The sequence below is a fragment of the Chanodichthys erythropterus genome, chromosome 8 (genome assembly GCF_024489055.1).
Source record: "Chanodichthys erythropterus isolate Z2021 chromosome 8, ASM2448905v1, whole genome shotgun sequence".
Classification (NCBI taxonomy): domain Eukaryota; kingdom Metazoa; phylum Chordata; class Actinopteri; order Cypriniformes; family Xenocyprididae; genus Chanodichthys; species Chanodichthys erythropterus.
This window is the reverse complement of record NC_090228.1, coordinates 15,435-42,864: the sequence shown is the minus strand read 5'-3', so window position 1 is coordinate 42,864 and position 27,430 is coordinate 15,435. Positions and strand designations below refer to the sequence as shown.

Genomic DNA, 27,430 nt, shown 5'->3' with positions numbered 1-27,430 from the left:
GTTAAAGACTCCAGCCTGAGCCCACAGCCAAAGGTTAGCCTTGTCAGAAGTGGGATTCGAACCCACGCCTCCAGGGGAGACTGCGACCTGAACGCAGCGCCTTAGACCGCTCGGCCATCCTGACACGAGGGCTGAGGGCGAGCAGTATTTTTGGAGCTCCACCGAATGGCAGACGATAACTGGAAGCTAGTGCTTCACCGCTCAGCCCAGCCGAAGCACATGCCTCGTTGGCGCAGTTAGGCAGCGCGTCAGTCTCATAATCTGAAGGTCGTGAGTTCGAGCCTCACACGGGGCAGGGTGGTGCCTTTTGGCGCACGAGAGCGTTTAGACGATAGAGCGGTTTCCTTTATTCCCTTTCGTGTGATCGTCCATTTCTCCTGGGGCCAAAAAGGCTCTTCGGCTCCCCTGGAGGCCAGACAGCATGACATTCTGAGAAAACGTGTGTCTTTTTCAAGTAGTTTCCCTGAATCTCATTAAATTGCGTGGCGTCCTCTGAAATCGTTGGACGCGCAATGCCCTTGAAATCCAGTGTTTTTGTAGGACTAGTGTGGTATAAACGCAGTCGTGGTATTGCTCTCCTGTTCGTGTAATGCGTGGCCGTGTCGTCGCAGTGCTCTTGTTAAGGTTTAAAATCAACTCGCCAGAGGGTTAAAGACTCCAGCCTGAGCCCACAGCCAAAGGTTAGCCTTGTCAGAAGTGGGATTCGAACCCACGCCTCCAGGGGAGACTGCGACCTGAACGCAGCGCCTTAGACCGCTCGGCCATCCTGACATGAGGGCTGAGGGCGAGCAGTATTTTTGGAGCTCCACCGAATGGCAGACGATAACTGGAAGCTAGTGCTTCACCGCTCAGCCCAGCTGAAGCACATGCCTCGTTGGCGCAGTTAGGCAGCGCGTCAGTCTCATAATCTGAAGGTCGTGAGTTCGAGCCTCACACGGGGCAGGGTGGTGCCTTTTGGCGCACGAGAGCGTTTAGACGATAGAGCGGTTTCCTTTATTCCCTTTCGTGTGATCGTCCATTTCTCCTGGGGCCAAAAAGGCTCTTCGGCTCCCCTGGAGGCCAGACAGCATGACATTCTGAGAAAACGTGTGTCTTTTTCAAGTAGTTTCCCTGAATCTCATTAAATTGCGTGGCGTCCTCTGAAATCGTTGGACGCGCAATGCCCTTGAAATCCAGTGTTTTTGTAGGACTAGTGTGGTATAAACACAGTCGTGGTATTGCTCTCCTGTTCGTGTAATGCGTGGCCGTGTCGTCGCAGTGCTCTTGTTAAGGTTTAAAATCAACTCGCCAGAGGGTTAAAGACTCCAGCCTGAGCCCACAGCCAAAGGTTAGCCTTGTCAGAAGTGGGATTCGAACCCACGCCTCCAGGGGAGACTGCGACCTGAACGCAGCGCCTTAGACCGCTCGGCCATCCTGACACGAGGGCTGAGGGCGAGCAGTATTTTTGGAGCTCCACCGAATGGCAGACGATAACTGGAAGCTAGTGCTTCACCGCTCAGCCCAGCCAAAGCACATGCCTCGTTGGCGCAGTTAGGCAGCGCGTCAGTCTCATAATCTGAAGGTCGTGAGTTCGAGCCTCACACGGGGCAGGGTGGTGCCTTTTGGCGCACGAGAGCGTTTAGACGATAGAGCGGTTTCCTTTATTCCCTTTCGTGTGATCGTCCATTTCTCCTGGGGCCAAAAAGGCTCTTCGGCTCCCCTGGAGGCCAGACAGCATGACATTCTGAGAAAACGTGTGTCTTTTTCAAGTAGTTTCCCTGAATCTCATTAAATTGCGTGGCGTCCTCTGAAATCGTTGGACGCGCAATGCCCTTGAAATCCAGTGTTTTTGTAGGACTAGTGTGGTATAAACGCAGTCGTGGTATTGCTCTCCTGTTCGTGTAATGCGTGGCCGTGTCGTCGCAGTGCTCTTGTTAAGGTTTAAAATCAACTCGCCAGAGGGTTAAAGACTCCAGCCTGAGCCCACAGCCAAAGGTTAGCCTTGTCAGAAGTGGGATTCGAACCCACGCCTCCAGGGGAGACTGCGACCTGAACGCAGCGCCTTAGACCGCTCGGCCATCCTGACACGAGGGCTGAGGGCGAGCAGTATTTTTGGAGCTCCACCGAATGGCAGACGATAACTGGAAGCTAGTGCTTCACCGCTCAGCCCAGCTGAAGCACATGCCTCGTTGGCGCAGTTAGGCAGCGCGTCAGTCTCATAATCTGAAGGTCGTGAGTTCGAGCCTCACACGGGGCAGGGTGGTGCCTTTTGGCGCACGAGAGCATTTAGACGATAGAGCGGTTTCCTTTATTCCCTTTCGTGTGATCGTCCATTTCTCCTGGGGCCAAAAAGGCTCTTCGGCTCCCCTGGAGGCCAGACAGCATGACATTCTGAGAAAACGTGTGTCTTTTTCAAGTAGTTTCCCTGAATCTCATTAAATTGCGTGGCGTCCTCTGAAATCGTTGGACGCGCAATGCCCTTGAAATCCAGTGTTTTTGTAGGACTAGTGTGGTATAAACGCAGTCGTGGTATTGCTCTCCTGTTCGTGTAATGCGTGGCCGTGTCGTCGCAGTGCTCTTGTTAAGGTTTAAAATCAACTCGCCAGAGGGTTAAAGACTCCAGCCTGAGCCCACAGCCAAAGGTTAGCCTTGTCAGAAGTGGGATTCGAACCCACGCCTCCAGGGGAGACTGCGACCTGAACGCAGCGCCTTAGACCGCTCGGCCATCCTGACACGAGGGCTGAGGGCGAGCAGTATTTTTGGAGCTCCACCGAATGGCAGACGATAACTGGAAGCTAGTGCTTCACCGCTCAGCCCAGCCGAAGCACATGCCTCGTTGGCGCAGTTAGGCAGCGCGTCAGTCTCATAATCTGAAGGTCGTGAGTTCGAGCCTCACACGGGGCAGGGTGGTGCCTTTTGGCGCACGAGAGCGTTTAGACGATAGAGCGGTTTCCTTTATTCCCTTTCGTGTGATCGTCCATTTCTCCTGGGGCCAAAAAGGCTCTTCGGCTCCCCTGGAGGCCAGACAGCATGACATTCTGAGAAAACGTGTGTCTTTTTCAAGTAGTTTCCCTGAATCTCATTAAATTGCGTGGCGTCCTCTGAAATCGTTGGACGCGCAATGCCCTTGAAATCCAGTGTTTTTGTAGGACTAGTGTGGTATAAACGCAGTCGTGGTATTGCTCTCCTGTTCGTGTAATGCGTGGCCGTGTCGTCGCAGTGCTCTTGTTAAGGTTTAAAATCAACTCGCCAGAGGGTTAAAGACTCCAGCCTGAGCCCACAGCCAAAGGTTAGCCTTGTCAGAAGTGGGATTCGAACCCACGCCTCCAGGGGAGACTGCGACCTGAACGCAGCGCCTTAGACCGCTCGGCCATCCTGACACGAGGGCTGAGGGCGAGCAGTATTTTTGGAGCTCCACCGAATGGCAGACGATAACTGGAAGCTAGTGCTTCACCGCTCAGCCCAGCCGAAGCACATGCCTCGTTGGCGCAGTTAGGCAGCGCGTCAGTCTCATAATCTGAAGGTCGTGAGTTCGAGCCTCACACGGGGCAGGGTGGTGCCTTTTGGCGCACGAGAGCGTTTAGACGATAGAGCGGTTTCCTTTATTCCCTTTCGTGTGATCGTCCATTTCTCCTGGGGCCAAAAAGGCTCTTCGGCTCCCCTGGAGGCCAGACAGCATGACATTCTGAGAAAACGTGTGTCTTTTTCAAGTAGTTTCCCTGAATCTCATTAAATTGCGTGGCGTCCTCTGAAATCGTTGGACGCGCAATGCCCTTGAAATCCAGTGTTTTTGTAGGACTAGTGTGGTATAAACACAGTCGTGGTATTGCTCTCCTGTTCGTGTAATGCGTGGCCGTGTCGTCGCAGTGCTCTTGTTAAGGTTTAAAATCAACTCGCCAGAGGGTTAAAGACTCCAGCCTGAGCCCACAGCCAAAGGTTAGCCTTGTCAGAAGTGGGATTCGAACCCACGCCTCCAGGGGAGACTGCGACCTGAACGCAGCGCCTTAGACCGCTCGGCCATCCTGACACGAGGGCTGAGGGCGAGCAGTATTTTTGGAGCTCCACCGAATGGCAGACGATAACTGGAAGCTAGTGCTTCACCGCTCAGCCCAGCCGAAGCACATGCCTCGTTGGCGCAGTTAGGCAGCGCGTCAGTCTCATAATCTGAAGGTCGTGAGTTCGAGCCTCACACGGGGCAGGGTGGTGCCTTTTGGCGCACGAGAGCATTTAGACGATAGAGCGGTTTCCTTTATTCCCTTTCGTGTGATCGTCCATTTCTCCTGGGGCCAAAAAGGCTCTTCGGCTCCCCTGGAGGCCAGACAGCATGACATTCTGAGAAAACGTGTGTCTTTTTCAAGTAGTTTCCCTGAATCTCATTAAATTGCGTGGCGTCCTCTGAAATCGTTGGACGCGCAATGCCCTTGAAATCCAGTGTTTTTGTAGGACTAGTGTGGTATAAACGCAGTCGTGGTATTGCTCTCCTGTTCGTGTAATGCGTGGCCGTGTCGTCGCAGTGCTCTTGTTAAGGTTTAAAATCAACTCGCCAGAGGGTTAAAGACTCCAGCCTGAGCCCACAGCCAAAGGTTAGCCTTGTCAGAAGTGGGATTCGAACCCACGCCTCCAGGGGAGACTGCGACCTGAACGCAGCGCCTTAGACCGCTCGGCCATCCTGACACGAGGGCTGAGGGCGAGCAGTATTTTTGGAGCTCCACCGAATGGCAGACGATAACTGGAAGCTAGTGCTTCACCGCTCAGCCCAGCCGAAGCACATGCCTCGTTGGCGCAGTTAGGCAGCGCGTCAGTCTCATAATCTGAAGGTCGTGAGTTCGAGCCTCACACGGGGCAGGGTGGTGCCTTTTGGCGCACGAGAGCGTTTAGACGATAGAGCGGTTTCCTTTATTCCCTTTCGTGTGATCGTCCATTTCTCCTGGGGCCAAAAAGGCTCTTCGGCTCCCCTGGAGGCCAGACAGCATGACATTCTGAGAAAACGTGTGTCTTTTTCAAGTAGTTTCCCTGAATCTCATTAAATTGCGTGGCGTCCTCTGAAATCGTTGGACGCGCAATGCCCTTGAAATCCAGTGTTTTTGTAGGACTAGTGTGGTATAAACGCAGTCGTGGTATTGCTCTCCTGTTCGTGTAATGCGTGGCCGTGTCGTCGCAGTGCTCTTGTTAAGGTTTAAAATCAACTCGCCAGAGGGTTAAAGACTCCAGCCTGAGCCCACAGCCAAAGGTTAGCCTTGTCAGAAGTGGGATTCGAACCCACGCCTCCAGGGGAGACTGCGACCTGAACGCAGCGCCTTAGACCGCTCGGCCATCCTGACACGAGGGCTGAGGGCGAGCAGTATTTTTGGAGCTCCACCGAATGGCAGACGATAACTGGAAGCTAGTGCTTCACCGCTCAGCCCAGCTGAAGCACATGCCTCGTTGGCGCAGTTAGGCAGCGCGTCAGTCTCATAATCTGAAGGTCGTGAGTTCGAGCCTCACACGGGGCAGGGTGGTGCCTTTTGGCGCACGAGAGCGTTTAGACGATAGAGCGGTTTCCTTTATTCCCTTTCGTGTGATCGTCCATTTCTCCTGGGGCCAAAAGGCTCTTCGGCTCCCCTGGAGGCCAGACAGCATGACATTCTGAGAAAACGTGTGTCTTTTTCAAGTAGTTTCCCTGAATCTCATTAAATTGCGTGGCGTCCTCTGAAATCGTTGGACGCGCAATGCCCTTGAAATCCAGTGTTTTTGTAGGACTAGTGTGGTATAAACACAGTCGTGGTATTGCTCTCCTGTTCGTGTAATGCGTGGCCGTGTCGTCGCAGTGCTCTTGTTAAGGTTTAAAATCAACTCGCCAGAGGGTTAAAGACTCCAGCCTGAGCCCACAGCCAAAGGTTAGCCTTGTCAGAAGTGGGATTCGAACCCACGCCTCCAGGGGAGACTGCGACCTGAACGCAGCGCCTTAGACCGCTCGGCCATCCTGACACGAGGGCTGAGGGCGAGCAGTATTTTTGGAGCTCCACCGAATGGCAGACGATAACTGGAAGCTAGTGCTTCACCGCTCAGCCCAGCCAAAGCACATGCCTCGTTGGCGCAGTTAGGCAGCGCGTCAGTCTCATAATCTGAAGGTCGTGAGTTCGAGCCTCACACGGGGCAGGGTGGTGCCTTTTGGCGCACGAGAGCGTTTAGACGATAGAGCGGTTTCCTTTATTCCCTTTCGTGTGATCGTCCATTTCTCCTGGGGCCAAAAAGGCTCTTCGGCTCCCCTGGAGGCCAGACAGCATGACATTCTGAGAAAACGTGTGTCTTTTTCAAGTAGTTTCCCTGAATCTCATTAAATTGCGTGGCGTCCTCTGAAATCGTTGGACGCGCAATGCCCTTGAAATCCAGTGTTTTTGTAGGACTAGTGTGGTATAAACGCAGTCGTGGTATTGCTCTCCTGTTCGTGTAATGCGTGGCCGTGTCGTCGCAGTGCTCTTGTTAAGGTTTAAAATCAACTCGCCAGAGGGTTAAAGACTCCAGCCTGAGCCCACAGCCAAAGGTTAGCCTTGTCAGAAGTGGGATTCGAACCCACGCCTCCAGGGGAGACTGCGACCTGAACGCAGCGCCTTAGACCGCTCGGCCATCCTGACACGAGGGCTGAGGGCGAGCAGTATTTTTGGAGCTCCACCGAATGGCAGACGATAACTGGAAGCTAGTGCTTCACCGCTCAGCCCAGCCGAAGCACATGCCTCGTTGGCGCAGTTAGGCAGCGCGTCAGTCTCATAATCTGAAGGTCGTGAGTTCGAGCCTCACACGGGGCAGGGTGGTGCCTTTTGGCGCACGAGAGCGTTTAGACGATAGAGCGGTTTCCTTTATTCCCTTTCGTGTGATCGTCCATTTCTCCTGGGGCCAAAAAGGCTCTTCGGCTCCCCTGGAGGCCAGACAGCATGACATTCTGAGAAAACGTGTGTCTTTTTCAAGTAGTTTCCCTGAATCTCATTAAATTGCGTGGCGTCCTCTGAAATCGTTGGACGCGCAATGCCCTTGAAATCCAGTGTTTTTGTAGGACTAGTGTGGTATAAACACAGTCGTGGTATTGCTCTCCTGTTCGTGTAATGCGTGGCCGTGTCGTCGCAGTGCTCTTGTTAAGGTTTAAAATCAACTCGCCAGAGGGTTAAAGACTCCAGCCTGAGCCCACAGCCAAAGGTTAGCCTTGTCAGAAGTGGGATTCGAACCCACGCCTCCAGGGGAGACTGCGACCTGAACGCAGCGCCTTAGACCGCTCGGCCATCCTGACACGAGGGCTGAGGGCGAGCAGTATTTTTGGAGCTCCACCGAATGGCAGACGATAACTGGAAGCTAGTGCTTCACCGCTCAGCCCAGCCAAAGCACATGCCTCGTTGGCGCAGTTAGGCAGCGCGTCAGTCTCATAATCTGAAGGTCGTGAGTTCGAGCCTCACACGGGGCAGGGTGGTGCCTTTTGGCGCACGAGAGCGTTTAGACGATAGAGCGGTTTCCTTTATTCCCTTTCGTGTGATCGTCCATTTCTCCTGGGGCCAAAAAGGCTCTTCGGCTCCCCTGGAGGCCAGACAGCATGACATTCTGAGAAAACGTGTGTCTTTTTCAAGTAGTTTCCCTGAATCTCATTAAATTGCGTGGCGTCCTCTGAAATCGTTGGACGCGCAATGCCCTTGAAATCCAGTGTTTTTGTAGGACTAGTGTGGTATAAACGCAGTCGTGGTATTGCTCTCCTGTTCGTGTAATGCGTGGCCGTGTCGTCGCAGTGCTCTTGTTAAGGTTTAAAATCAACTCGCCAGAGGGTTAAAGACTCCAGCCTGAGCCCACAGCCAAAGGTTAGCCTTGTCAGAAGTGGGATTCGAACCCACGCCTCCAGGGGAGACTGCGACCTGAACGCAGCGCCTTAGACCGCTCGGCCATCCTGACACGAGGGCTGAGGGCGAGCAGTATTTTTGGAGCTCCACCGAATGGCAGACGATAACTGGAAGCTAGTGCTTCACCGCTCAGCCCAGCCGAAGCACATGCCTCGTTGGCGCAGTTAGGCAGCGCGTCAGTCTCATAATCTGAAGGTCGTGAGTTCGAGCCTCACACGGGGCAGGGTGGTGCCTTTTGGCGCACGAGAGCGTTTAGACGATAGAGCGGTTTCCTTTATTCCCTTTCGTGTGATCGTCCATTTCTCCTGGGGCCAAAAAGGCTCTTCGGCTCCCCTGGAGGCCAGACAGCATGACATTCTGAGAAAACGTGTGTCTTTTTCAAGTAGTTTCCCTGAATCTCATTAAATTGCGTGGCGTCCTCTGAAATCGTTGGACGCGCAATGCCCTTGAAATCCAGTGTTTTTGTAGGACTAGTGTGGTATAAACGCAGTCGTGGTATTGCTCTCCTGTTCGTGTAATGCGTGGCCGTGTCGTCGCAGTGCTCTTGTTAAGGTTTAAAATCAACTCGCCAGAGGGTTAAAGACTCCAGCCTGAGCCCACAGCCAAAGGTTAGCCTTGTCAGAAGTGGGATTCGAACCCACGCCTCCAGGGGAGACTGCGACCTGAACGCAGCGCCTTAGACCGCTCGGCCATCCTGACACGAGGGCTGAGGGCGAGCAGTATTTTTGGAGCTCCACCGAATGGCAGACGATAACTGGAAGCTAGTGCTTCACCGCTCAGCCCAGCTGAAGCACATGCCTCGTTGGCGCAGTTAGGCAGCGCGTCAGTCTCATAATCTGAAGGTCGTGAGTTCGAGCCTCACACGGGGCAGGGTGGTGCCTTTTGGCGCACGAGAGCATTTAGACGATAGAGCGGTTTCCTTTATTCCCTTTCGTGTGATCGTCCATTTCTCCTGGGGCCAAAAAGGCTCTTCGGCTCCCCTGGAGGCCAGACAGCATGACATTCTGAGAAAACGTGTGTCTTTTTCAAGTAGTTTCCCTGAATCTCATTAAATTGCGTGGCGTCCTCTGAAATCGTTGGACGCGCAATGCCCTTGAAATCCAGTGTTTTTGTAGGACTAGTGTGGTATAAACGCAGTCGTGGTATTGCTCTCCTGTTCGTGTAATGCGTGGCCGTGTCGTCGCAGTGCTCTTGTTAAGGTTTAAAATCAACTCGCCAGAGGGTTAAAGACTCCAGCCTGAGCCCACAGCCAAAGGTTAGCCTTGTCAGAAGTGGGATTCGAACCCACGCCTCCAGGGGAGACTGCGACCTGAACGCAGCGCCTTAGACCGCTCGGCCATCCTGACACGAGGGCTGAGGGCGAGCAGTATTTTTGGAGCTCCACCGAATGGCAGACGATAACTGGAAGCTAGTGCTTCACCGCTCAGCCCAGCCGAAGCACATGCCTCGTTGGCGCAGTTAGGCAGCGCGTCAGTCTCATAATCTGAAGGTCGTGAGTTCGAGCCTCACACGGGGCAGGGTGGTGCCTTTTGGCGCACGAGAGCGTTTAGACGATAGAGCGGTTTCCTTTATTCCCTTTCGTGTGATCGTCCATTTCTCCTGGGGCCAAAAAGGCTCTTCGGCTCCCCTGGAGGCCAGACAGCATGACATTCTGAGAAAACGTGTGTCTTTTTCAAGTAGTTTCCCTGAATCTCATTAAATTGCGTGGCGTCCTCTGAAATCGTTGGACGCGCAATGCCCTTGAAATCCAGTGTTTTTGTAGGACTAGTGTGGTATAAACGCAGTCGTGGTATTGCTCTCCTGTTCGTGTAATGCGTGGCCGTGTCGTCGCAGTGCTCTTGTTAAGGTTTAAAATCAACTCGCCAGAGGGTTAAAGACTCCAGCCTGAGCCCACAGCCAAAGGTTAGCCTTGTCAGAAGTGGGATTCGAACCCACGCCTCCAGGGGAGACTGCGACCTGAACGCAGCGCCTTAGACCGCTCGGCCATCCTGACACGAGGGCTGAGGGCGAGCAGTATTTTTGGAGGTCCACCGAATGGCAGACGATAACTGGAAGCTAGTGCTTCACCGCTCAGCCCAGCTGAAGCACATGCCTCGTTGGCGCAGTTAGGCAGCGCGTCAGTCTCATAATCTGAAGGTCGTGAGTTCGAGCCTCACACGGGGCAGGGTGGTGCCTTTTGGCGCACGAGAGCGTTTAGACGATAGAGCGGTTTCCTTTATTCCCTTTCGTGTGATCGTCCATTTCTCCTGGGGCCAAAAAGGCTCTTCGGCTCCCCTGGAGGCCAGACAGCATGACATTCTGAGAAAACGTGTGTCTTTTTCAAGTAGTTTCCCTGAATCTCATTAAATTGCGTGGCGTCCTCTGAAATCGTTGGATGCGCAATGCCCTTGAAATCCAGTGTTTTTGTAGGACTAGTGTGGTATAAACACAGTCGTGGTATTGCTCTCCTGTTCGTGTAATGCGTGGCCGTGTCGTCGCAGTGCTCTTGTTAAGGTTTAAAATCAACTCGCCAGAGGGTTAAAGACTCCAGCCTGAGCCCACAGCCAAAGGTTAGCCTTGTCAGAAGTGGGATTCGAACCCACGCCTCCAGGGGAGACTGCGACCTGAACGCAGCGCCTTAGACCGCTCGGCCATCCTGACACGAGGGCTGAGGGCGAGCAGTATTTTTGGAGCTCCACCGAATGGCAGACGATAACTGGAAGCTAGTGCTTCACCGCTCAGCCCAGCCGAAGCACATGCCTCGTTGGCGCAGTTAGGCAGCGCGTCAGTCTCATAATCTGAAGGTCGTGAGTTCGAGCCTCACACGGGGCAGGGTGGTGCCTTTTGGCGCACGAGAGCGTTTAGACGATAGAGCGGTTTCCTTTATTCCCTTTCGTGTGATCGTCCATTTCTCCTGGGGCCAAAAAGGCTCTTCGGCTCCCCTGGAGGCCAGACAGCATGACATTCTGAGAAAACGTGTGTCTTTTTCAAGTAGTTTCCCTGAATCTCATTAAATTGCGTGGCGTCCTCTGAAATCGTTGGACGCGCAATGCCCTTGAAATCCAGTGTTTTTGTAGGACTAGTGTGGTATAAACGCAGTCGTGGTATTGCTCTCCTGTTCGTGTAATGCGTGGCCGTGTCGTCGCAGTGCTCTTGTTAAGGTTTAAAATCAACTCGCCAGAGGGTTAAAGACTCCAGCCTGAGCCCACAGCCAAAGGTTAGCCTTGTCAGAAGTGGGATTCGAACCCACGCCTCCAGGGGAGACTGCGACCTGAACGCAGCGCCTTAGACCGCTCGGCCATCCTGACACGAGGGCTGAGGGCGAGCAGTATTTTTGGAGCTCCACCGAATGGCAGACGATAACTGGAAGCTAGTGCTTCACCGCTCAGCCCAGCCGAAGCACATGCCTCGTTGGCGCAGTTAGGCAGCGCGTCAGTCTCATAATCTGAAGGTCGTGAGTTCGAGCCTCACACGGGGCAGGGTGGTGCCTTTTGGCGCACGAGAGCGTTTAGACGATAGAGCGGTTTCCTTTATTCCCTTTCGTGTGATCGTCCATTTCTCCTGGGGCCAAAAAGGCTCTTCGGCTCCCCTGGAGGCCAGACAGCATGACATTCTGAGAAAACGTGTGTCTTTTTCAAGTAGTTTCCCTGAATCTCATTAAATTGCGTGGCGTCCTCTGAAATCGTTGGACGCGCAATGCCCTTGAAATCCAGTGTTTTTGTAGGACTAGTGTGGTATAAACGCAGTCGTGGTATTGCTCTCCTGTTCGTGTAATGCGTGGCCGTGTCGTCGCAGTGCTCTTGTTAAGGTTTAAAATCAACTCGCCAGAGGGTTAAAGACTCCAGCCTGAGCCCACAGCCAAAGGTTAGCCTTGTCAGAAGTGGGATTCGAACCCACGCCTCCAGGGGAGACTGCGACCTGAACGCAGCGCCTTAGACCGCTCGGCCATCCTGACACGAGGGCTGAGGGCGAGCAGTATTTTTGGAGCTCCACCGAATGGCAGACGATAACTGGAAGCTAGTGCTTCACCGCTCAGCCCAGCCGAAGCACATGCCTCGTTGGCGCAGTTAGGCAGCGCGTCAGTCTCATAATCTGAAGGTCGTGAGTTCGAGCCTCACACGGGGCAGGGTGGTGCCTTTTGGCGCACGAGAGCGTTTAGACGATAGAGCGGTTTCCTTTATTCCCTTTCGTGTGATCGTCCATTTCTCCTGGGGCCAAAAAGGCTCTTCGGCTCCCCTGGAGGCCAGACAGCATGACATTCTGAGAAAACGTGTGTCTTTTTCAAGTAGTTTCCCTGAATCTCATTAAATTGCGTGGCGTCCTCTGAAATCGTTGGACGCGCAATGCCCTTGAAATCCAGTGTTTTTGTAGGACTAGTGTGGTATAAACGCAGTCGTGGTATTGCTCTCCTGTTCGTGTAATGCGTGGCCGTGTCGTCGCAGTGCTCTTGTTAAGGTTTAAAATCAACTCGCCAGAGGGTTAAAGACTCCAGCCTGAGCCCACAGCCAAAGGTTAGCCTTGTCAGAAGTGGGATTCGAACCCACGCCTCCAGGGGAGACTGCGACCTGAACGCAGCGCCTTAGACCGCTCGGCCATCCTGACACGAGGGCTGAGGGCGAGCAGTATTTTTGGAGCTCCACCGAATGGCAGACGATAACTGGAAGCTAGTGCTTCACCGCTCAGCCCAGCCGAAGCACATGCCTCGTTGGCGCAGTTAGGCAGCGCGTCAGTCTCATAATCTGAAGGTCGTGAGTTCGAGCCTCACACGGGGCAGGGTGGTGCCTTTTGGCGCACGAGAGCATTTAGACGATAGAGCGGTTTCCTTTATTCCCTTTCGTGTGATCGTCCATTTCTCCTGGGGCCAAAAAGGCTCTTCGGCTCCCCTGGAGGCCAGACAGCATGACATTCTGAGAAAACGTGTGTCTTTTTCAAGTAGTTTCCCTGAATCTCATTAAATTGCGTGGCGTCCTCTGAAATCGTTGGACGCGCAATGCCCTTGAAATCCAGTGTTTTTGTAGGACTAGTGTGGTATAAACGCAGTCGTGGTATTGCTCTCCTGTTCGTGTAATGCGTGGCCGTGTCGTCGCAGTGCTCTTGTTAAGGTTTAAAATCAACTCGCCAGAGGGTTAAAGACTCCAGCCTGAGCCCACAGCCAAAGGTTAGCCTTGTCAGAAGTGGGATTCGAACCCACGCCTCCAGGGGAGACTGCGACCTGAACGCAGCGCCTTAGACCGCTCGGCCATCCTGACACGAGGGCTGAGGGCGAGCAGTATTTTTGGAGCTCCACCGAATGGCAGACGATAACTGGAAGCTAGTGCTTCACCGCTCAGCCCAGCTGAAGCACATGCCTCGTTGGCGCAGTTAGGCAGCGCGTCAGTCTCATAATCTGAAGGTCGTGAGTTCGAGCCTCACACGGGGCAGGGTGGTGCCTTTTGGCGCACGAGAGCGTTTAGACGATAGAGCGGTTTCCTTTATTCCCTTTCGTGTGATCGTCCATTTCTCCTGGGGCCAAAAAGGCTCTTCGGCTCCCCTGGAGGCCAGACAGCATGACATTCTGAGAAAACGTGTGTCTTTTTCAAGTAGTTTCCCTGAATCTCATTAAATTGCGTGGCGTCCTCTGAAATCGTTGGACGCGCAATGCCCTTGAAATCCAGTGTTTTTGTAGGACTAGTGTGGTATAAACGCAGTCGTGGTATTGCTCTCCTGTTCGTGTAATGCGTGGCCGTGTCGTCGCAGTGCTCTTGTTAAGGTTTAAAATCAACTCGCCAGAGGGTTAAAGACTCCAGCCTGAGCCCACAGCCAAAGGTTAGCCTTGTCAGAAGTGGGATTCGAACCCACGCCTCCAGGGGAGACTGCGACCTGAACGCAGCGCCTTAGACCGCTCGGCCATCCTGACACGAGGGCTGAGGGCGAGCAGTATTTTTGGAGCTCCACCGAATGGCAGACGATAACTGGAAGCTAGTGCTTCACCGCTCAGCCCAGCTGAAGCACATGCCTCGTTGGCGCAGTTAGGCAGCGCGTCAGTCTCATAATCTGAAGGTCGTGAGTTCGAGCCTCACACGGGGCAGGGTGGTGCCTTTTGGCGCACGAGAGCGTTTAGACGATAGAGCGGTTTCCTTTATTCCCTTTCGTGTGATCGTCCATTTCTCCTGGGGCCAAAAAGGCTCTTCGGCTCCCCTGGAGGCCAGACAGCATGACATTCTGAGAAAACGTGTGTCTTTTTCAAGTAGTTTCCCTGAATCTCATTAAATTGCGTGGCGTCCTCTGAAATCGTTGGACGCGCAATGCCCTTGAAATCCAGTGTTTTTGTAGGACTAGTGTGGTATAAACACAGTCGTGGTATTGCTCTCCTGTTCGTGTAATGCGTGGCCGTGTCGTCGCAGTGCTCTTGTTAAGGTTTAAAATCAACTCGCCAGAGGGTTAAAGACTCCAGCCTGAGCCCACAGCCAAAGGTTAGCCTTGTCAGAAGTGGGATTCGAACCCACGCCTCCAGGGGAGACTGCGACCTGAACGCAGCGCCTTAGACCGCTCGGCCATCCTGACACGAGGGCTGAGGGCGAGCAGTATTTTTGGAGCTCCACCGAATGGCAGACGATAACTGGAAGCTAGTGCTTCACCGCTCAGCCCAGCTGAAGCACATGCCTCGTTGGCGCAGTTAGGCAGCGCGTCAGTCTCATAATCTGAAGGTCGTGAGTTCGAGCCTCACACGGGGCAGGGTGGTGCCTTTTGGCGCACGAGAGCGTTTAGACGATAGAGCGGTTTCCTTTATTCCCTTTCGTGTGATCGTCCATTTCTCCTGGGGCCAAAAAGGCTCTTCGGCTCCCCTGGAGGCCAGACAGCATGACATTCTGAGAAAACGTGTGTCTTTTTCAAGTAGTTTCCCTGAATCTCATTAAATTGCGTGGCGTCCTCTGAAATCGTTGGACGCGCAATGCCCTTGAAATCCAGTGTTTTTGTAGGACTAGTGTGGTATAAACGCAGTCGTGGTATTGCTCTCCTGTTCGTGTAATGCGTGGCCGTGTCGTCGCAGTGCTCTTGTTAAGGTTTAAAATCAACTCGCCAGAGGGTTAAAGACTCCAGCCTGAGCCCACAGCCAAAGGTTAGCCTTGTCAGAAGTGGGATTCGAACCCACGCCTCCAGGGGAGACTGCGACCTGAACGCAGCGCCTTAGACCGCTCGGCCATCCTGACACGAGGGCTGAGGGCGAGCAGTATTTTTGGAGCTCCACCGAATGGCAGACGATAACTGGAAGCTAGTGCTTCACCGCTCAGCCCAGCCGAAGCACATGCCTCGTTGGCGCAGTTAGGCAGCGCGTCAGTCTCATAATCTGAAGGTCGTGAGTTCGAGCCTCACACGGGGCAGGGTGGTGCCTTTTGGCGCACGAGAGCGTTTAGACGATAGAGCGGTTTCCTTTATTCCCTTTCGTGTGATCGTCCATTTCTCCTGGGGCCAAAAAGGCTCTTCGGCTCCCCTGGAGGCCAGACAGCATGACATTCTGAGAAAACGTGTGTCTTTTTCAAGTAGTTTCCCTGAATCTCATTAAATTGCGTGGCGTCCTCTGAAATCGTTGGACGCGCAATGCCCTTGAAATCCAGTGTTTTTGTAGGACTAGTGTGGTATAAACGCAGTCGTGGTATTGCTCTCCTGTTCGTGTAATGCGTGGCCGTGTCGTCGCAGTGCTCTTGTTAAGGTTTAAAATCAACTCGCCAGAGGGTTAAAGACTCCAGCCTGAGCCCACAGCCAAAGGTTAGCCTTGTCAGAAGTGGGATTCGAACCCACGCCTCCAGGGGAGACTGCGACCTGAACGCAGCGCCTTAGACCGCTCGGCCATCCTGACACGAGGGCTGAGGGCGAGCAGTATTTTTGGAGCTCCACCGAATGGCAGACGATAACTGGAAGCTAGTGCTTCACCGCTCAGCCCAGCCGAAGCACATGCCTCGTTGGCGCAGTTAGGCAGCGCGTCAGTCTCATAATCTGAAGGTCGTGAGTTCGAGCCTCACACGGGGCAGGGTGGTGCCTTTTGGCGCACGAGAGCGTTTAGACGATAGAGCGGTTTCCTTTATTCCCTTTCGTGTGATCGTCCATTTCTCCTGGGGCCAAAAAGGCTCTTCGGCTCCCCTGGAGGCCAGACAGCATGACATTCTGAGAAAACGTGTGTCTTTTTCAAGTAGTTTCCCTGAATCTCATTAAATTGCGTGGCGTCCTCTGAAATCGTTGGACGCGCAATGCCCTTGAAATCCAGTGTTTTTGTAGGACTAGTGTGGTATAAACGCAGTCGTGGTATTGCTCTCCTGTTCGTGTAATGCGTGGCCGTGTCGTCGCAGTGCTCTTGTTAAGGTTTAAAATCAACTCGCCAGAGGGTTAAAGACTCCAGCCTGAGCCCACAGCCAAAGGTTAGCCTTGTCAGAAGTGGGATTCGAACCCACGCCTCCAGGGGAGACTGCGACCTGAACGCAGCGCCTTAGACCGCTCGGCCATCCTGACACGAGGGCTGAGGGCGAGCAGTATTTTTGGAGCTCCACCGAATGGCAGACGATAACTGGAAGCTAGTGCTTCACCGCTCAGCCCAGCCAAAGCACATGCCTCGTTGGCGCAGTTAGGCAGCGCGTCAGTCTCATAATCTGAAGGTCGTGAGTTCGAGCCTCACACGGGGCAGGGTGGTGCCTTTTGGCGCACGAGAGCGTTTAGACGATAGAGCGGTTTCCTTTATTCCCTTTCGTGTGATCGTCCATTTCTCCTGGGGCCAAAAAGGCTCTTCGGCTCCCCTGGAGGCCAGACAGCATGACATTCTGAGAAAACGTGTGTCTTTTTCAAGTAGTTTCCCTGAATCTCATTAAATTGCGTGGCGTCCTCTGAAATCGTTGGACGCGCAATGCCCTTGAAATCCAGTGTTTTTGTAGGACTAGTGTGGTATAAACGCAGTCGTGGTATTGCTCTCCTGTTCGTGTAATGCGTGGCCGTGTCGTCGCAGTGCTCTTGTTAAGGTTTAAAATCAACTCGCCAGAGGGTTAAAGACTCCAGCCTGAGCCCACAGCCAAAGGTTAGCCTTGTCAGAAGTGGGATTCGAACCCACGCCTCCAGGGGAGACTGCGACCTGAACGCAGCGCCTTAGACCGCTCGGCCATCCTGACACGAGGGCTGAGGGCGAGCAGTATTTTTGGAGCTCCACCGAATGGCAGACGATAACTGGAAGCTAGTGCTTCACCGCTCAGCCCAGCCGAAGCACATGCCTCGTTGGCGCAGTTAGGCAGCGCGTCAGTCTCATAATCTGAAGGTCGTGAGTTCGAGCCTCACACGGGGCAGGGTGGTGCCTTTTGGCGCACGAGAGCATTTAGACGATAGAGCGGTTTCCTTTATTCCCTTTCGTGTGATCGTCCATTTCTCCTGGGGCCAAAAAGGCTCTTCGGCTCCCCTGGAGGCCAGACAGCATGACATTCTGAGAAAACGTGTGTCTTTTTCAAGTAGTTTCCCTGAATCTCATTAAATTGCGTGGCGTCCTCTGAAATCGTTGGACGCGCAATGCCCTTGAAATCCAGTGTTTTTGTAGGACTAGTGTGGTATAAACACAGTCGTGGTATTGCTCTCCTGTTCGTGTAATGCGTGGCCGTGTCGTCGCAGTGCTCTTGTTAAGGTTTAAAATCAACTCGCCAGAGGGTTAAAGACTCCAGCCTGAGCCCACAGCCAAAGGTTAGCCTTGTCAGAAGTGGGATTCGAACCCACGCCTCCAGGGGAGACTGCGACCTGAACGCAGCGCCTTAGACCGCTCGGCCATCCTGACACGAGGGCTGAGGGCGAGCAGTATTTTTGGAGCTCCACCGAATGGCAGACGATAACTGGAAGCTAGTGCTTCACCGCTCAGCCCAGCCGAAGCACATGCCTCGTTGGCGCAGTTAGGCAGCGCGTCAGTCTCATAATCTGAAGGTCGTGAGTTCGAGCCTCACACGGGGCAGGGTGGTGCCTTTTGGCGCACGAGAGCATTTAGACGATAGAGCGGTTTCCTTTATTCCCTTTCGTGTGATCGTCCATTTCTCCTGGGGCCAAAAAGGCTCTTCGGCTCCCCTGGAGGCCAGACAGCATGACATTCTGAGAAAACGTGTGTCTTTTTCAAGTAGTTTCCCTGAATCTCATTAAATTGCGTGGCGTCCTCTGAAATCGTTGGACGCGCAATGCCCTTGAAATCCAGTGTTTTTGTAGGACTAGTGTGGTATAAACGCAGTCGTGGTATTGCTCTCCTGTTCGTGTAATGCGTGGCCGTGTCGTCGCAGTGCTCTTGTTAAGGTTTAAAATCAACTCGCCAGAGGGTTAAAGACTCCAGCCTGAGCCCACAGCCAAAGGTTAGCCTTGTCAGAAGTGGGATTCGAACCCACGCCTCCAGGGGAGACTGCGACCTGAACGCAGCGCCTTAGACCGCTCGGCCATCCTGACACGAGGGCTGAGGGCGAGCAGTATTTTTGGAGCTCCACCGAATGGCAGACGATAACTGGAAGCTAGTGCTTCACCGCTCAGCCCAGCCGAAGCACATGCCTCGTTGGCGCAGTTAGGCAGCGCGTCAGTCTCATAATCTGAAGGTCGTGAGTTCGAGCCTCACACGGGGCAGGGTGGTGCCTTTTGGCGCACGAGAGCGTTTAGACGATAGAGCGGTTTCCTTTATTCCCTTTCGTGTGATCGTCCATTTCTCCTGGGGCCAAAAAGGCTCTTCGGCTCCCCTGGAGGCCAGACAGCATGACATTCTGAGAAAACGTGTGTCTTTTTCAAGTAGTTTCCCTGAATCTCATTAAATTGCGTGGCGTCCTCTGAAATCGTTGGACGCGCAATGCCCTTGAAATCCAGTGTTTTTGTAGGACTAGTGTGGTATAAACGCAGTCGTGGTATTGCTCTCCTGTTCGTGTAATGCGTGGCCGTGTCGTCGCAGTGCTCTTGTTAAGGTTTAAAATCAACTCGCCAGAGGGTTAAAGACTCCAGCCTGAGCCCACAGCCAAAGGTTAGCCTTGTCAGAAGTGGGATTCGAACCCACGCCTCCAGGGGAGACTGCGACCTGAACGCAGCGCCTTAGACCGCTCGGCCATCCTGACACGAGGGCTGAGGGCGAGCAGTATTTTTGGAGCTCCACCGAATGGCAGACGATAACTGGAAGCTAGTGCTTCACCGCTCAGCCCAGCCGAAGCACATGCCTCGTTGGCGCAGTTAGGCAGCGCGTCAGTCTCATAATCTGAAGGTCGTGAGTTCGAGCCTCACACGGGGCAGGGTGGTGCCTTTTGGCGCACGAGAGCGTTTAGACGATAGAGCGGTTTCCTTTATTCCCTTTCGTGTGATCGTCCATTTCTCCTGGGGCCAAAAAGGCTCTTCGGCTCCCCTGGAGGCCAGACAGCATGACATTCTGAGAAAACGTGTGTCTTTTTCAAGTAGTTTCCCTGAATCTCATTAAATTGCGTGGCGTCCTCTGAAATCGTTGGACGCGCAATGCCCTTGAAATCCAGTGTTTTTGTAGGACTAGTGTGGTATAAACGCAGTCGTGGTATTGCTCTCCTGTTCGTGTAATGCGTGGCCGTGTCGTCGCAGTGCTCTTGTTAAGGTTTAAAATCAACTCGCCAGAGGGTTAAAGACTCCAGCCTGAGCCCACAGCCAAAGGTTAGCCTTGTCAGAAGTGGGATTCGAACCCACGCCTCCAGGGGAGACTGCGACCTGAACGCAGCGCCTTAGACCGCTCGGCCATCCTGACACGAGGGCTGAGGGCGAGCAGTATTTTGGAGCTCCACCGAATGGCAGACGATAACTGGAAGCTAGTGCTTCACCGCTCAGCCCAGCCGAAGCACATGCCTCGTTGGCGCAGTTAGGCAGCGCGTCAGTCTCATAATCTGAAGGTCGTGAGTTCGAGCCTCACACGGGGCAGGGTGGTGCCTTTTGGCGCACGAGAGCATTTAGACGATAGAGCGGTTTCCTTTATTCCCTTTCGTGTGATCGTCCATTTCTCCTGGGGCCAAAAAGGCTCTTCGGCTCCCCTGGAGGCCAGACAGCATGACATTCTGAGAAAACGTGTGTCTTTTTCAAGTAGTTTCCCTGAATCTCATTAAATTGCGTGGCGTCCTCTGAAATCGTTGGACGCGCAATGCCCTTGAAATCCAGTGTTTTTGTAGGACTAGTGTGGTATAAACGCAGTCGTGGTATTGCTCTCCTGTTCGTGTAATGCGTGGCCGTGTCGTCGCAGTGCTCTTGTTAAGGTTTAAAATCAACTCGCCAGAGGGTTAAAGACTCCAGCCTGAGCCCACAGCCAAAGGTTAGCCTTGTCAGAAGTGGGATTCGAACCCACGCCTCCAGGGGAGACTGCGACCTGAACGCAGCGCCTTAGACCGCTCGGCCATCCTGACACGAGGGCTGAGGGCGAGCAGTATTTTTGGAGCTCCACCGAATGGCAGACGATAACTGGAAGCTAGTGCTTCACCGCTCAGCCCAGCTGAAGCACATGCCTCGTTGGCGCAGTTAGGCAGCGCGTCAGTCTCATAATCTGAAGGTCGTGAGTTCGAGCCTCACACGGGGCAGGGTGGTGCCTTTTGGCGCACGAGAGCGTTTAGACGATAGAGCGGTTTCCTTTATTCCCTTTCGTGTGATCGTCCATTTCTCCTGGGGCCAAAAAGGCTCTTCGGCTCCCCTGGAGGCCAGACAGCATGACATTCTGAGAAAACGTGTGTCTTTTTCAAGTAGTTTCCCTGAATCTCATTAAATTGCGTGGCGTCCTCTGAAATCGTTGGACGCGCAATGCCCTTGAAATCCAGTGTTTTTGTAGGACTAGTGTGGTATAAACGCAGTCGTGGTATTGCTCTCCTGTTCGTGTAATGCGTGGCCGTGTCGTCGCAGTGCTCTTGTTAAGGTTTAAAATCAACTCGCCAGAGGGTTAAAGACTCTAGCTTGAGCCCGCAGCCAAAGGTTGGGTTTGTCAGAAGTGGGATTCGAACCCACGCCTCCAGGGGAGACTGCGACCTGAACGCAGCGCCTTAGACCGCTCGGCCATCCTGACACGAGGGCTGAGGGCGAGCAGTATTTTTGGAGCTCCACCGAATGGCAGATGATCTAGAAGCTAGTGCTTCACCGCTCACAACTCGTCACAGCACATGCCTCGTTGGCGCAGTTAGGCAGCGCGTCAGTCTCATAATCTGAAGGTCGTGAGTTCGAGCCTCACACGGGGCAGGCTGGTGCTTTTTTGGCGCACGAGAGCGTTTAGACGATAGAGCGCCGGTTTCCTTTCGTGTGATCGTCCATTTCTCCTGGGGCTCCTCCCTCTGGACTACACACTAGTCCTACAAAAACACTGGATTTCAAGGGCATTGCGCGTCCAACGATTTCAGAGGACCACGCAATTTAATGAGATTCAACACGTTTTCTCAGGGGAGTCAAGAGCCTTTTTGGCCCCAGGAGAAATGGACGATCACACGAAAGGGAATAAAGGAAACCGCTCTATCGTCTAAACGCTCTCGTGCGCCAAAAGGCACCACCCTGCCCCGTGTGAGGCTCACGACCTTCAGATTATGAGACTGACGCGCTGCCTAACTGCGCCAACGAGGCATGTGCTTCAGCTGGGCTGAGCGGTGAAGCACTAGCTTCCAGTTATCGTCTGCCATTCGGTGGACCTCCAAAAATACTGCTCGCCCTCAGCCCTCATGTCAGGATGGCCGAGCGGTCTAAGGCGCTGCGTTCAGGTCGCAGTCTCCCCTGGAGGCGTGGGTTCGAATCCCACTTCTGACAAGGCTAACCTTTGGCTGTGGGCTCAGGCTGGAGTCTTTAACCCTCTGGCGAGTTGATTTTAAACCTTAACAAGAGCACTGCGACGACACGGCCACGCATTACACGAACAGGAGAGCAATACCACGACTGCGTTTATACCACACTAGTCCTACAAAAACACTGGATTTCAAGGGCATTGCGCGTCCAACGATTTCAGAGGACGCCACGCAATTTAATGAGATTCAGGGAAACTACTTGAAAAAGACACACGTTTTCTCAGAATGTCATGCTGTCTGGCCTCCAGGGGAGCCGAAGAGCCTTTTTGGCCCCAGGAGAAATGGACGATCACACGAAAGGGAATAAGGGAAACCGCTCTATCGTCTAAATGCTCTCGTGCGCCAAAAGGCACCACCCTGCCCCGTGTGAGGCTCGAACTCACGACCTTCAGATTATGAGACTGACGCGCTGCCTAACTGCGCCAACGAGGCATGTGCTTTGGCTGGGCTGAGCGGTGAAGCACTAGCTTCCAGTTATCGTCTGCCATTCGGTGGACCTCCAAAAATACTGCTCGCCCTCAGCCCTCATGTCAGGATGGCCGAGCGGTCTAAGGCGCTGCGTTCAGGGTCGCAGTCTCCCCTGGAGGCGTGGGTTCGAATCCCACTTCTGACAAGGCTAACCTTTGGCTGTGGGCTCAGGCTGGAGTCTTTAACCCTCTGGCGAGTTGATTTTAAAACCTTAACAAGAGCACTGCGACGACACGGCCACGCATTACACGAACAGGAGAGCAATACCACGACTGCTTTTATACAACACAAGTCCTACAAAAACACTGGATATCAAGGGCATTGAGCGAACAACGATTTAAGAGGACGCCACGAAATTTAATGAGATTCAGGGAAACTACTTGAAAAAAGACACACGTTTTCTCAGAATGTCATGCTGTCTGGCCTCCAGGGGAGCCGAAGAGCCTTTTGGCCCCAGGAGAAATGGACGATCACACGAAAGGGAATAAAGGATACCTCTCTATCGTCTAAACGCTCTCGTTCGCCAAAAGGCACCACCCTGCCCCGTGTGAGGCTCGAACTCACGACCTTCAGAGTTTGAGTCTGACGCGGTGCCTGAGTGCGCCACCGAGGGCATGCTTGGGCTGGGCTGAGCGGTGAAGCACTAGCTTCCAGTTATCGTCTGCCATTCGGTGGAGCTCCAAAAATACTGCTCGCCCTCAGCCCTCATGTCAGGATGGCCGAGCGGTCTAAGGCGCTGCGTTCCAGGTCGCAGTCTCCCCTGGAGGCGTGGGTTCGAATCCCACTTCTGACAAGGCTAACCTTTGGCTGTGGGCTCAGGCTGGAGTCTTTAACCCTCTGGCGAGTTGATTTTAAACCTTAACAAGAGCACTGCGACGACACGGCCACGCATTACACGAACAGGAGAGCAATACCACGACTGCGTTTATACCACACTAGTCCTACAAAAACACTGGATTTCAAGGGCATTGCGCGTCCAACGATTTCAGAGGACGCCACACAATTTAATGAGATTCAGGAAACTACTGAAAAAGACACACGTTTTCTCAGAATGTCATGCTGTCTGGCCTCCAGGGAGCCGAAGAGCCTTTTTGGCCCCAGGTGTAATGGTCGATCACACGAAAGGGAATAAAGGAAACCGCTCTATCGTCTAAACGCTCTCGTGCGCCAAAAGGCACCACCCTGCCCCGTGTGAGGCTCGAACTCACGACCTTCAGATTATGTGACTTGGACGCGCTGCCTAACTGCGCCAACGAGGCATGTGCTTTGGCTGGGCTGAGCGGTGAAGCACTAACTTCCAGTTATCGTCTGCCATTCGGTGGAGCTCCAAAAATACTGCTCGCCCTCAGCCCCTTGTCAGGATGGCCGAGCGGTCTAAGGCGCTGCGTTCAGGTCGCAGTCTCCCCTGGAGGCGTGGGGTCGACTCCCACTTCTGACAAGGCTAACCTTTGGCTGTGGGCTCAGGCTGGAGTCTTTAACCCTCTGGCGAGTTGATTTTAAACCTTAACAAGAGCACTGCGACGACACGGCCACGCATTACACGAACAGGAGAGCAATACCACGACTGTGTTTATACCACACTAGTCCTACAAAAACACTGGATTTCAAGGGCATTGCGCGTCCAACGATTTCAGAGGACGCCACGCAATTTAATGAGATTCAGGGAAACTACTTGAAAAAGACACACGTTTTCTCAGAATGTCATGCTGTCTGGCCTCCAGGGGAGCCGAAGAGCCTTTTTTGGCCCCAGGAGAAATGGACGATCACACGAAAGGGAATAAAGGAAACCGCTCTATCGTCTAAACGCTCTCGTGCGCCAAAAGGCACCACCCTGCCCCGTGTGAGGCTCGAACTCACGACCTTCAGATTATGAGACTGACGCGCTGCCTAACTGCGCCAACGAACATGTGCTTCAGCTGGGCTGAGCGGTGAAGCACTAGCTTCCAGTTATCATCTGCCATTCGGTGGAGCTCCAAAAATACTGCTCGCCCTCAGCCCTCGTGTCAGGATGGCCGAGCGGTCTAAGGCGCTGCGTTCAGGTCGCAGTCTCCCCTGGAGGCGTGGGTTCGAATCCCACTTCTGACAAGGCTAACCTTTGGCTGTGGGCTCAGGCTGGAGTCTTTAACCCTCTGGCGAGTTGATTTTAAACCTTAACAAGAGCACTGCGACGACACGGCCACGCATTACACGAACAGGAGAGCAATACCACGACTGCGTTTATACCACACTAGTCCTACAAAAACACTGCATTTCAAGGGCATTGCGCGTCCAACGCAATTTAATGAGATTCAGGGAAACTACTTGAAAAAGACACACGTTTTCTCAGAATGTCATGCTGTCTGGCCTCCAGGGGAGCCGAAGAGCCTTTTTGGCCCCAGGAGAAATGGACGATCACACGAAAGGGAATAAAGGAAACCGCTCTATCGTCTAATCGCTCTCGTGCGCCAAAAGGAACCACCCTGCCCCGTGTGAGGCTCGAACTCACGACCTTCAGATTATGAGACTGACGCGCTGCCTAACTGCGCCAACGAGGCATGTGCTTCGGCTGGGCTGAGCGGTGAAGCACTAGCTTCCAGTTATCGTCTGCCATTCGGTGGACCTCCAAAAATACTGCTCGCCCTCAGCCTTATGTCAGGATGGCCGAGCGGTCTAAGGCGCTGCGTTCAGGTCGCAGTCTCCCCTGGAGGCGTGGGTTCGAATCCCACTTCTGACAAGGCTAACCTTTGGCTGTGGGCTCAGGCTGGAGTCTTTAACCCTCTGGCGAGTTGATTTTAAACCTTAACAAGAGCACTGCGACGACACGGCCACGCATTACACGAACAGGAGAGCAATACCACGACTGCGTTTATACCACACTAGTCCTACAAAAACACTGGATTTCAAGGGCATTGCGCGTCCAACGATTTCAGAGGACGCCACGCAATTTAATGAGATTCAGGGAAACTACTTGAAAAAGACACACGTTTTCTCAGAATGTCATGCTGTCTGGCCTCCAGGGGAGCCGAAGAGCCTTTTTGGCCCCAGGAGAAATGGACGATCACACGAAAGGGAATAAAGGAAACCGCTCTATCGTCTAAACGCTCTCGTGCGCCAAAAGGCACCACCCCTGCCCGTGTGAGGCTCGAACTCACGACCTTCACATTATGAGACTGACGTGCTGCCTAACTGCGCCAACGAGGCATGTGCTTCAGCTGGGCTGAGCGGTGAAGCACTAGCTTCCAGTCATCGTCTGCCATTCGGTGGAGCTCCAAAAATACTGCTCGCCCTCAGCCCTCATGTCAGGATGGCCGAGCGGTCTAAGGCGCTGCGTTCAGGTCGCAGTCTCCCCTGGAGGCGTGGGTTCGAATCCCACTTCTGACAAGGCTAACCTTTGGCTGTGGGCTCAGGCTGGAGTCTTTAACCCTCTGGCGAGTTGATTTTAAACCTTAACAAGAGCACTGCGACGACACGGCCACGCATTACACGAACAGGAGAGCAATACCACGACTGCGTTTATACCACACTAGTCCTACAAAAACACTGGATTTCAAGGGCATTGCGCGTCCAACGATTTCAGAGGACGCCACGCAATTTAATGAGATTCAGGGAAACTACTTGAAAAAGACACACGTTTTCTCAGAATGTCATGCTGTCTGGCCTCCAGGGGAGCCGAAGAGCCTTTTGGCCCCAGGAGAAATGGACGATCACACGAAAGGGAATAAAGGAAACCGCTCTATCGTCTAAACGCTCTCGTGCGCCAAAAGGCACCACCCTGCCCCGTGTGAGGCTCGAACTCACGACCTTCAGATTATGAGACTGACGCGCTGCCTAACTGCGCCAACGAGGCATGTGCTTTGGCTGGGCTGAGCGGTGAAGCACTAGCTTCCAGTTATCGTCTGCCATTCGGTGGAGCTCCAAAAATACTGCTCGCCCTCAGCCCTCGTGTCAGGATGGCCGAGTGGTCTAAGGCGCTGCGTTCAGGTCGCAGTCTCCCCTGGAGGCGTGGAGGTTCGAATCCCACTTCTGACAAGGCTAACCTTTGGCTGTGGGCTCAGGCTAGGAGTCTTCTAACCCTCTGGCGAGGTTGATTTTAGAACCTTAACAAGAGCACTGCGACTGACACGGCCACGCATTTACACGAACAGGAGAGCAATACCACGACTGCGTTTATACCACACTGAATCCTACAAAAACACTGGATTTCAAGGGCATTGCGCGTCCAACGATTTCAGAGGACGCCACGCAATTTAATGAGATTCAGGGAAACTACTTGAAAAAGACACACGTTTTCTCAGAATGTCATGCTGTCTGGCCTCCAGGGGAGCCGAAGAGCCTTTTTGGCCCCAGGAGAAATGGACGATCACACGAAAGGGAATAAAGGAAACCGCTCTATCGTCTAAACGCTCTCGTGCGCCAAAAGGCACCACCCTGCCCCGTGTGAGGCTCGAACTCACGACCTTCAGATTATGAGACTGACGCGCTGCCTAACTGCGCCAACGAGGCATGTGCTTCAGCTGGGCTGAGCGGTGAAGCACTAGCTTCCAGTTATCGTCTGCCATTCGGTGGACCTCCAAAAATCCAAAAATCGGTCTAAGGCGCTGCGTTCAGGTCGCAGTCTCCCCTGGAGGCGTGGGTTCGAATCCCACTTCTGACAAGGCTAACCTTTGGCTGTGGGCTCAGGCTGGAGTCTTTAACCCTCTGGCGAGTTGATTTTAAACCTTAACAAGAGCACTGCGACGACATGGCCACGCATTACACGAACAGGAAAGCAATACCACGACTGCGTTTATACCACACTAGTCCTACAAAAACACTGGATTTCAAGGGCATTGCGCGTCCAACGATTTCAGAGGACGCCACGCAATTTAATGAGATTCAGGGAAACTACTTGAAAAAGACACACGTTTTCTCAGAATGTCATGCTGTCTGGCCTCCAGGGGAGCCGAAGAGCCTTTTTGGCCCCAGGAGAAATGGACGATCACACGAAAGGGAATAAAGGAAACCGCTCTATCGTCTAATCGCTCTCGTGCGCCAAAAGGAACCACCATGCCCCGTGTGAGGCTCGAACTCACGACCTTCAGATTATGAGACTGACGCGCTGCCTAACTGCACCAACGAGGCATGTGCTTCAGCTGGGCTGAGCGGTGAAGCACTAGCTTCCAGTTATCGTCTGCCATTCGGTGGACCTCCAAAAATACTGCTCGCCCTCAGCCCTCATGTCAGGATGGCCGAGCGGTCTAAGGCGCTGCGTTCAGGTCGCAGTCTCCCCTGGAGGCGTGGGTTCGAATCCCACTTCTGACAAGGCTAACCTTTGGCTGTGGGCTCAGGCTGGAGTCTTTAACCCTCTGGCGAGTTGATTTTAAAACTTAACAAGAGCACTGCTTGTACGACACGGCC

The 27,430-nt window shown here is 53.4% G+C and overlaps 55 non-coding genes across 55 annotated transcripts; 39 read left to right on the top strand and 16 right to left on the bottom strand.

Annotated features, from left to right (window-relative positions):
- Positions 1 to 41: 41 nt before the first annotated feature.
- Positions 42 to 124, bottom strand: trnal-cag (transfer RNA leucine (anticodon CAG)). Its single transcript has one exon. It is a non-coding gene; the product is annotated as a tRNA-Leu (tRNA).
- Positions 125 to 221: 97 nt separating this feature from the next.
- On the top strand, positions 222 to 295 carry trnam-cau (transfer RNA methionine (anticodon CAU)). Its single transcript has one exon. It is a non-coding gene; the product is annotated as a tRNA-Met (tRNA).
- A 393-nt stretch (positions 296 to 688) lies between these two features.
- Positions 689 to 771, bottom strand: trnal-cag (transfer RNA leucine (anticodon CAG)). The gene has a single exon. It is a non-coding gene; the product is annotated as a tRNA-Leu (tRNA).
- A 97-nt stretch (positions 772 to 868) lies between these two features.
- Positions 869 to 942, top strand: trnam-cau (transfer RNA methionine (anticodon CAU)). The gene has a single exon. It is a non-coding gene; the product is annotated as a tRNA-Met (tRNA).
- A 393-nt stretch (positions 943 to 1,335) lies between these two features.
- Positions 1,336 to 1,418, bottom strand: trnal-cag (transfer RNA leucine (anticodon CAG)). Its single transcript has one exon. It is a non-coding gene; the product is annotated as a tRNA-Leu (tRNA).
- Positions 1,419 to 1,515: 97 nt separating this feature from the next.
- On the top strand, positions 1,516 to 1,589 carry trnam-cau (transfer RNA methionine (anticodon CAU)). The gene has a single exon. It is a non-coding gene; the product is annotated as a tRNA-Met (tRNA).
- A 393-nt stretch (positions 1,590 to 1,982) lies between these two features.
- Positions 1,983 to 2,065, bottom strand: trnal-cag (transfer RNA leucine (anticodon CAG)). Its single transcript has one exon. It is a non-coding gene; the product is annotated as a tRNA-Leu (tRNA).
- Positions 2,066 to 2,162: 97 nt separating this feature from the next.
- On the top strand, positions 2,163 to 2,236 carry trnam-cau (transfer RNA methionine (anticodon CAU)). The gene has a single exon. It is a non-coding gene; the product is annotated as a tRNA-Met (tRNA).
- A 393-nt stretch (positions 2,237 to 2,629) lies between these two features.
- Positions 2,630 to 2,712, bottom strand: trnal-cag (transfer RNA leucine (anticodon CAG)). Its single transcript has one exon. It is a non-coding gene; the product is annotated as a tRNA-Leu (tRNA).
- Positions 2,713 to 2,809: 97 nt separating this feature from the next.
- trnam-cau (transfer RNA methionine (anticodon CAU)) lies at positions 2,810 to 2,883 on the top strand. The gene has a single exon. It is a non-coding gene; the product is annotated as a tRNA-Met (tRNA).
- Positions 2,884 to 3,276: 393 nt separating this feature from the next.
- On the bottom strand, positions 3,277 to 3,359 carry trnal-cag (transfer RNA leucine (anticodon CAG)). The gene has a single exon. It is a non-coding gene; the product is annotated as a tRNA-Leu (tRNA).
- A 97-nt stretch (positions 3,360 to 3,456) lies between these two features.
- Positions 3,457 to 3,530, top strand: trnam-cau (transfer RNA methionine (anticodon CAU)). Its single transcript has one exon. It is a non-coding gene; the product is annotated as a tRNA-Met (tRNA).
- A 393-nt stretch (positions 3,531 to 3,923) lies between these two features.
- Positions 3,924 to 4,006, bottom strand: trnal-cag (transfer RNA leucine (anticodon CAG)). Its single transcript has one exon. It is a non-coding gene; the product is annotated as a tRNA-Leu (tRNA).
- Positions 4,007 to 4,103: 97 nt separating this feature from the next.
- trnam-cau (transfer RNA methionine (anticodon CAU)) lies at positions 4,104 to 4,177 on the top strand. The gene has a single exon. It is a non-coding gene; the product is annotated as a tRNA-Met (tRNA).
- Positions 4,178 to 4,570: 393 nt separating this feature from the next.
- Positions 4,571 to 4,653, bottom strand: trnal-cag (transfer RNA leucine (anticodon CAG)). The gene has a single exon. It is a non-coding gene; the product is annotated as a tRNA-Leu (tRNA).
- Positions 4,654 to 4,750: 97 nt separating this feature from the next.
- trnam-cau (transfer RNA methionine (anticodon CAU)) lies at positions 4,751 to 4,824 on the top strand. Its single transcript has one exon. It is a non-coding gene; the product is annotated as a tRNA-Met (tRNA).
- A 393-nt stretch (positions 4,825 to 5,217) lies between these two features.
- On the bottom strand, positions 5,218 to 5,300 carry trnal-cag (transfer RNA leucine (anticodon CAG)). Its single transcript has one exon. It is a non-coding gene; the product is annotated as a tRNA-Leu (tRNA).
- Positions 5,301 to 5,397: 97 nt separating this feature from the next.
- trnam-cau (transfer RNA methionine (anticodon CAU)) lies at positions 5,398 to 5,471 on the top strand. The gene has a single exon. It is a non-coding gene; the product is annotated as a tRNA-Met (tRNA).
- A 392-nt stretch (positions 5,472 to 5,863) lies between these two features.
- trnal-cag (transfer RNA leucine (anticodon CAG)) lies at positions 5,864 to 5,946 on the bottom strand. The gene has a single exon. It is a non-coding gene; the product is annotated as a tRNA-Leu (tRNA).
- Positions 5,947 to 6,043: 97 nt separating this feature from the next.
- Positions 6,044 to 6,117, top strand: trnam-cau (transfer RNA methionine (anticodon CAU)). Its single transcript has one exon. It is a non-coding gene; the product is annotated as a tRNA-Met (tRNA).
- Positions 6,118 to 6,510: 393 nt separating this feature from the next.
- trnal-cag (transfer RNA leucine (anticodon CAG)) lies at positions 6,511 to 6,593 on the bottom strand. The gene has a single exon. It is a non-coding gene; the product is annotated as a tRNA-Leu (tRNA).
- A 97-nt stretch (positions 6,594 to 6,690) lies between these two features.
- trnam-cau (transfer RNA methionine (anticodon CAU)) lies at positions 6,691 to 6,764 on the top strand. The gene has a single exon. It is a non-coding gene; the product is annotated as a tRNA-Met (tRNA).
- A 393-nt stretch (positions 6,765 to 7,157) lies between these two features.
- On the bottom strand, positions 7,158 to 7,240 carry trnal-cag (transfer RNA leucine (anticodon CAG)). The gene has a single exon. It is a non-coding gene; the product is annotated as a tRNA-Leu (tRNA).
- A 97-nt stretch (positions 7,241 to 7,337) lies between these two features.
- Positions 7,338 to 7,411, top strand: trnam-cau (transfer RNA methionine (anticodon CAU)). The gene has a single exon. It is a non-coding gene; the product is annotated as a tRNA-Met (tRNA).
- Positions 7,412 to 7,804: 393 nt separating this feature from the next.
- trnal-cag (transfer RNA leucine (anticodon CAG)) lies at positions 7,805 to 7,887 on the bottom strand. Its single transcript has one exon. It is a non-coding gene; the product is annotated as a tRNA-Leu (tRNA).
- A 97-nt stretch (positions 7,888 to 7,984) lies between these two features.
- On the top strand, positions 7,985 to 8,058 carry trnam-cau (transfer RNA methionine (anticodon CAU)). The gene has a single exon. It is a non-coding gene; the product is annotated as a tRNA-Met (tRNA).
- A 393-nt stretch (positions 8,059 to 8,451) lies between these two features.
- Positions 8,452 to 8,534, bottom strand: trnal-cag (transfer RNA leucine (anticodon CAG)). The gene has a single exon. It is a non-coding gene; the product is annotated as a tRNA-Leu (tRNA).
- Positions 8,535 to 8,631: 97 nt separating this feature from the next.
- On the top strand, positions 8,632 to 8,705 carry trnam-cau (transfer RNA methionine (anticodon CAU)). The gene has a single exon. It is a non-coding gene; the product is annotated as a tRNA-Met (tRNA).
- A 393-nt stretch (positions 8,706 to 9,098) lies between these two features.
- On the bottom strand, positions 9,099 to 9,181 carry trnal-cag (transfer RNA leucine (anticodon CAG)). The gene has a single exon. It is a non-coding gene; the product is annotated as a tRNA-Leu (tRNA).
- Positions 9,182 to 9,278: 97 nt separating this feature from the next.
- trnam-cau (transfer RNA methionine (anticodon CAU)) lies at positions 9,279 to 9,352 on the top strand. The gene has a single exon. It is a non-coding gene; the product is annotated as a tRNA-Met (tRNA).
- A 393-nt stretch (positions 9,353 to 9,745) lies between these two features.
- trnal-cag (transfer RNA leucine (anticodon CAG)) lies at positions 9,746 to 9,828 on the bottom strand. The gene has a single exon. It is a non-coding gene; the product is annotated as a tRNA-Leu (tRNA).
- A 97-nt stretch (positions 9,829 to 9,925) lies between these two features.
- Positions 9,926 to 9,999, top strand: trnam-cau (transfer RNA methionine (anticodon CAU)). The gene has a single exon. It is a non-coding gene; the product is annotated as a tRNA-Met (tRNA).
- Positions 10,000 to 10,572: 573 nt separating this feature from the next.
- On the top strand, positions 10,573 to 10,646 carry trnam-cau (transfer RNA methionine (anticodon CAU)). Its single transcript has one exon. It is a non-coding gene; the product is annotated as a tRNA-Met (tRNA).
- Positions 10,647 to 11,219: 573 nt separating this feature from the next.
- Positions 11,220 to 11,293, top strand: trnam-cau (transfer RNA methionine (anticodon CAU)). The gene has a single exon. It is a non-coding gene; the product is annotated as a tRNA-Met (tRNA).
- Positions 11,294 to 11,866: 573 nt separating this feature from the next.
- trnam-cau (transfer RNA methionine (anticodon CAU)) lies at positions 11,867 to 11,940 on the top strand. Its single transcript has one exon. It is a non-coding gene; the product is annotated as a tRNA-Met (tRNA).
- Positions 11,941 to 12,513: 573 nt separating this feature from the next.
- On the top strand, positions 12,514 to 12,587 carry trnam-cau (transfer RNA methionine (anticodon CAU)). The gene has a single exon. It is a non-coding gene; the product is annotated as a tRNA-Met (tRNA).
- Positions 12,588 to 13,160: 573 nt separating this feature from the next.
- On the top strand, positions 13,161 to 13,234 carry trnam-cau (transfer RNA methionine (anticodon CAU)). The gene has a single exon. It is a non-coding gene; the product is annotated as a tRNA-Met (tRNA).
- A 573-nt stretch (positions 13,235 to 13,807) lies between these two features.
- On the top strand, positions 13,808 to 13,881 carry trnam-cau (transfer RNA methionine (anticodon CAU)). Its single transcript has one exon. It is a non-coding gene; the product is annotated as a tRNA-Met (tRNA).
- Positions 13,882 to 14,454: 573 nt separating this feature from the next.
- On the top strand, positions 14,455 to 14,528 carry trnam-cau (transfer RNA methionine (anticodon CAU)). The gene has a single exon. It is a non-coding gene; the product is annotated as a tRNA-Met (tRNA).
- Positions 14,529 to 15,101: 573 nt separating this feature from the next.
- Positions 15,102 to 15,175, top strand: trnam-cau (transfer RNA methionine (anticodon CAU)). The gene has a single exon. It is a non-coding gene; the product is annotated as a tRNA-Met (tRNA).
- A 573-nt stretch (positions 15,176 to 15,748) lies between these two features.
- trnam-cau (transfer RNA methionine (anticodon CAU)) lies at positions 15,749 to 15,822 on the top strand. Its single transcript has one exon. It is a non-coding gene; the product is annotated as a tRNA-Met (tRNA).
- Positions 15,823 to 16,395: 573 nt separating this feature from the next.
- On the top strand, positions 16,396 to 16,469 carry trnam-cau (transfer RNA methionine (anticodon CAU)). The gene has a single exon. It is a non-coding gene; the product is annotated as a tRNA-Met (tRNA).
- Positions 16,470 to 17,042: 573 nt separating this feature from the next.
- trnam-cau (transfer RNA methionine (anticodon CAU)) lies at positions 17,043 to 17,116 on the top strand. The gene has a single exon. It is a non-coding gene; the product is annotated as a tRNA-Met (tRNA).
- Positions 17,117 to 17,689: 573 nt separating this feature from the next.
- trnam-cau (transfer RNA methionine (anticodon CAU)) lies at positions 17,690 to 17,763 on the top strand. Its single transcript has one exon. It is a non-coding gene; the product is annotated as a tRNA-Met (tRNA).
- Positions 17,764 to 18,336: 573 nt separating this feature from the next.
- Positions 18,337 to 18,410, top strand: trnam-cau (transfer RNA methionine (anticodon CAU)). Its single transcript has one exon. It is a non-coding gene; the product is annotated as a tRNA-Met (tRNA).
- A 573-nt stretch (positions 18,411 to 18,983) lies between these two features.
- Positions 18,984 to 19,057, top strand: trnam-cau (transfer RNA methionine (anticodon CAU)). Its single transcript has one exon. It is a non-coding gene; the product is annotated as a tRNA-Met (tRNA).
- A 572-nt stretch (positions 19,058 to 19,629) lies between these two features.
- trnam-cau (transfer RNA methionine (anticodon CAU)) lies at positions 19,630 to 19,703 on the top strand. The gene has a single exon. It is a non-coding gene; the product is annotated as a tRNA-Met (tRNA).
- Positions 19,704 to 20,276: 573 nt separating this feature from the next.
- trnam-cau (transfer RNA methionine (anticodon CAU)) lies at positions 20,277 to 20,350 on the top strand. Its single transcript has one exon. It is a non-coding gene; the product is annotated as a tRNA-Met (tRNA).
- Positions 20,351 to 20,922: 572 nt separating this feature from the next.
- Positions 20,923 to 20,996, top strand: trnam-cau (transfer RNA methionine (anticodon CAU)). Its single transcript has one exon. It is a non-coding gene; the product is annotated as a tRNA-Met (tRNA).
- A 472-nt stretch (positions 20,997 to 21,468) lies between these two features.
- trnal-cag (transfer RNA leucine (anticodon CAG)) lies at positions 21,469 to 21,551 on the top strand. Its single transcript has one exon. It is a non-coding gene; the product is annotated as a tRNA-Leu (tRNA).
- Positions 21,552 to 22,763: 1,212 nt separating this feature from the next.
- On the top strand, positions 22,764 to 22,847 carry trnaw-cca (transfer RNA tryptophan (anticodon CCA)). Its single transcript has one exon. It is a non-coding gene; the product is annotated as a tRNA-Trp (tRNA).
- A 1,209-nt stretch (positions 22,848 to 24,056) lies between these two features.
- trnal-cag (transfer RNA leucine (anticodon CAG)) lies at positions 24,057 to 24,139 on the top strand. Its single transcript has one exon. It is a non-coding gene; the product is annotated as a tRNA-Leu (tRNA).
- Positions 24,140 to 24,684: 545 nt separating this feature from the next.
- Positions 24,685 to 24,767, top strand: trnal-cag (transfer RNA leucine (anticodon CAG)). Its single transcript has one exon. It is a non-coding gene; the product is annotated as a tRNA-Leu (tRNA).
- Positions 24,768 to 25,331: 564 nt separating this feature from the next.
- trnal-cag (transfer RNA leucine (anticodon CAG)) lies at positions 25,332 to 25,414 on the top strand. The gene has a single exon. It is a non-coding gene; the product is annotated as a tRNA-Leu (tRNA).
- Positions 25,415 to 27,251: 1,837 nt separating this feature from the next.
- On the top strand, positions 27,252 to 27,334 carry trnal-cag (transfer RNA leucine (anticodon CAG)). Its single transcript has one exon. It is a non-coding gene; the product is annotated as a tRNA-Leu (tRNA).
- Positions 27,335 to 27,430: the final 96 nt, after the last annotated feature.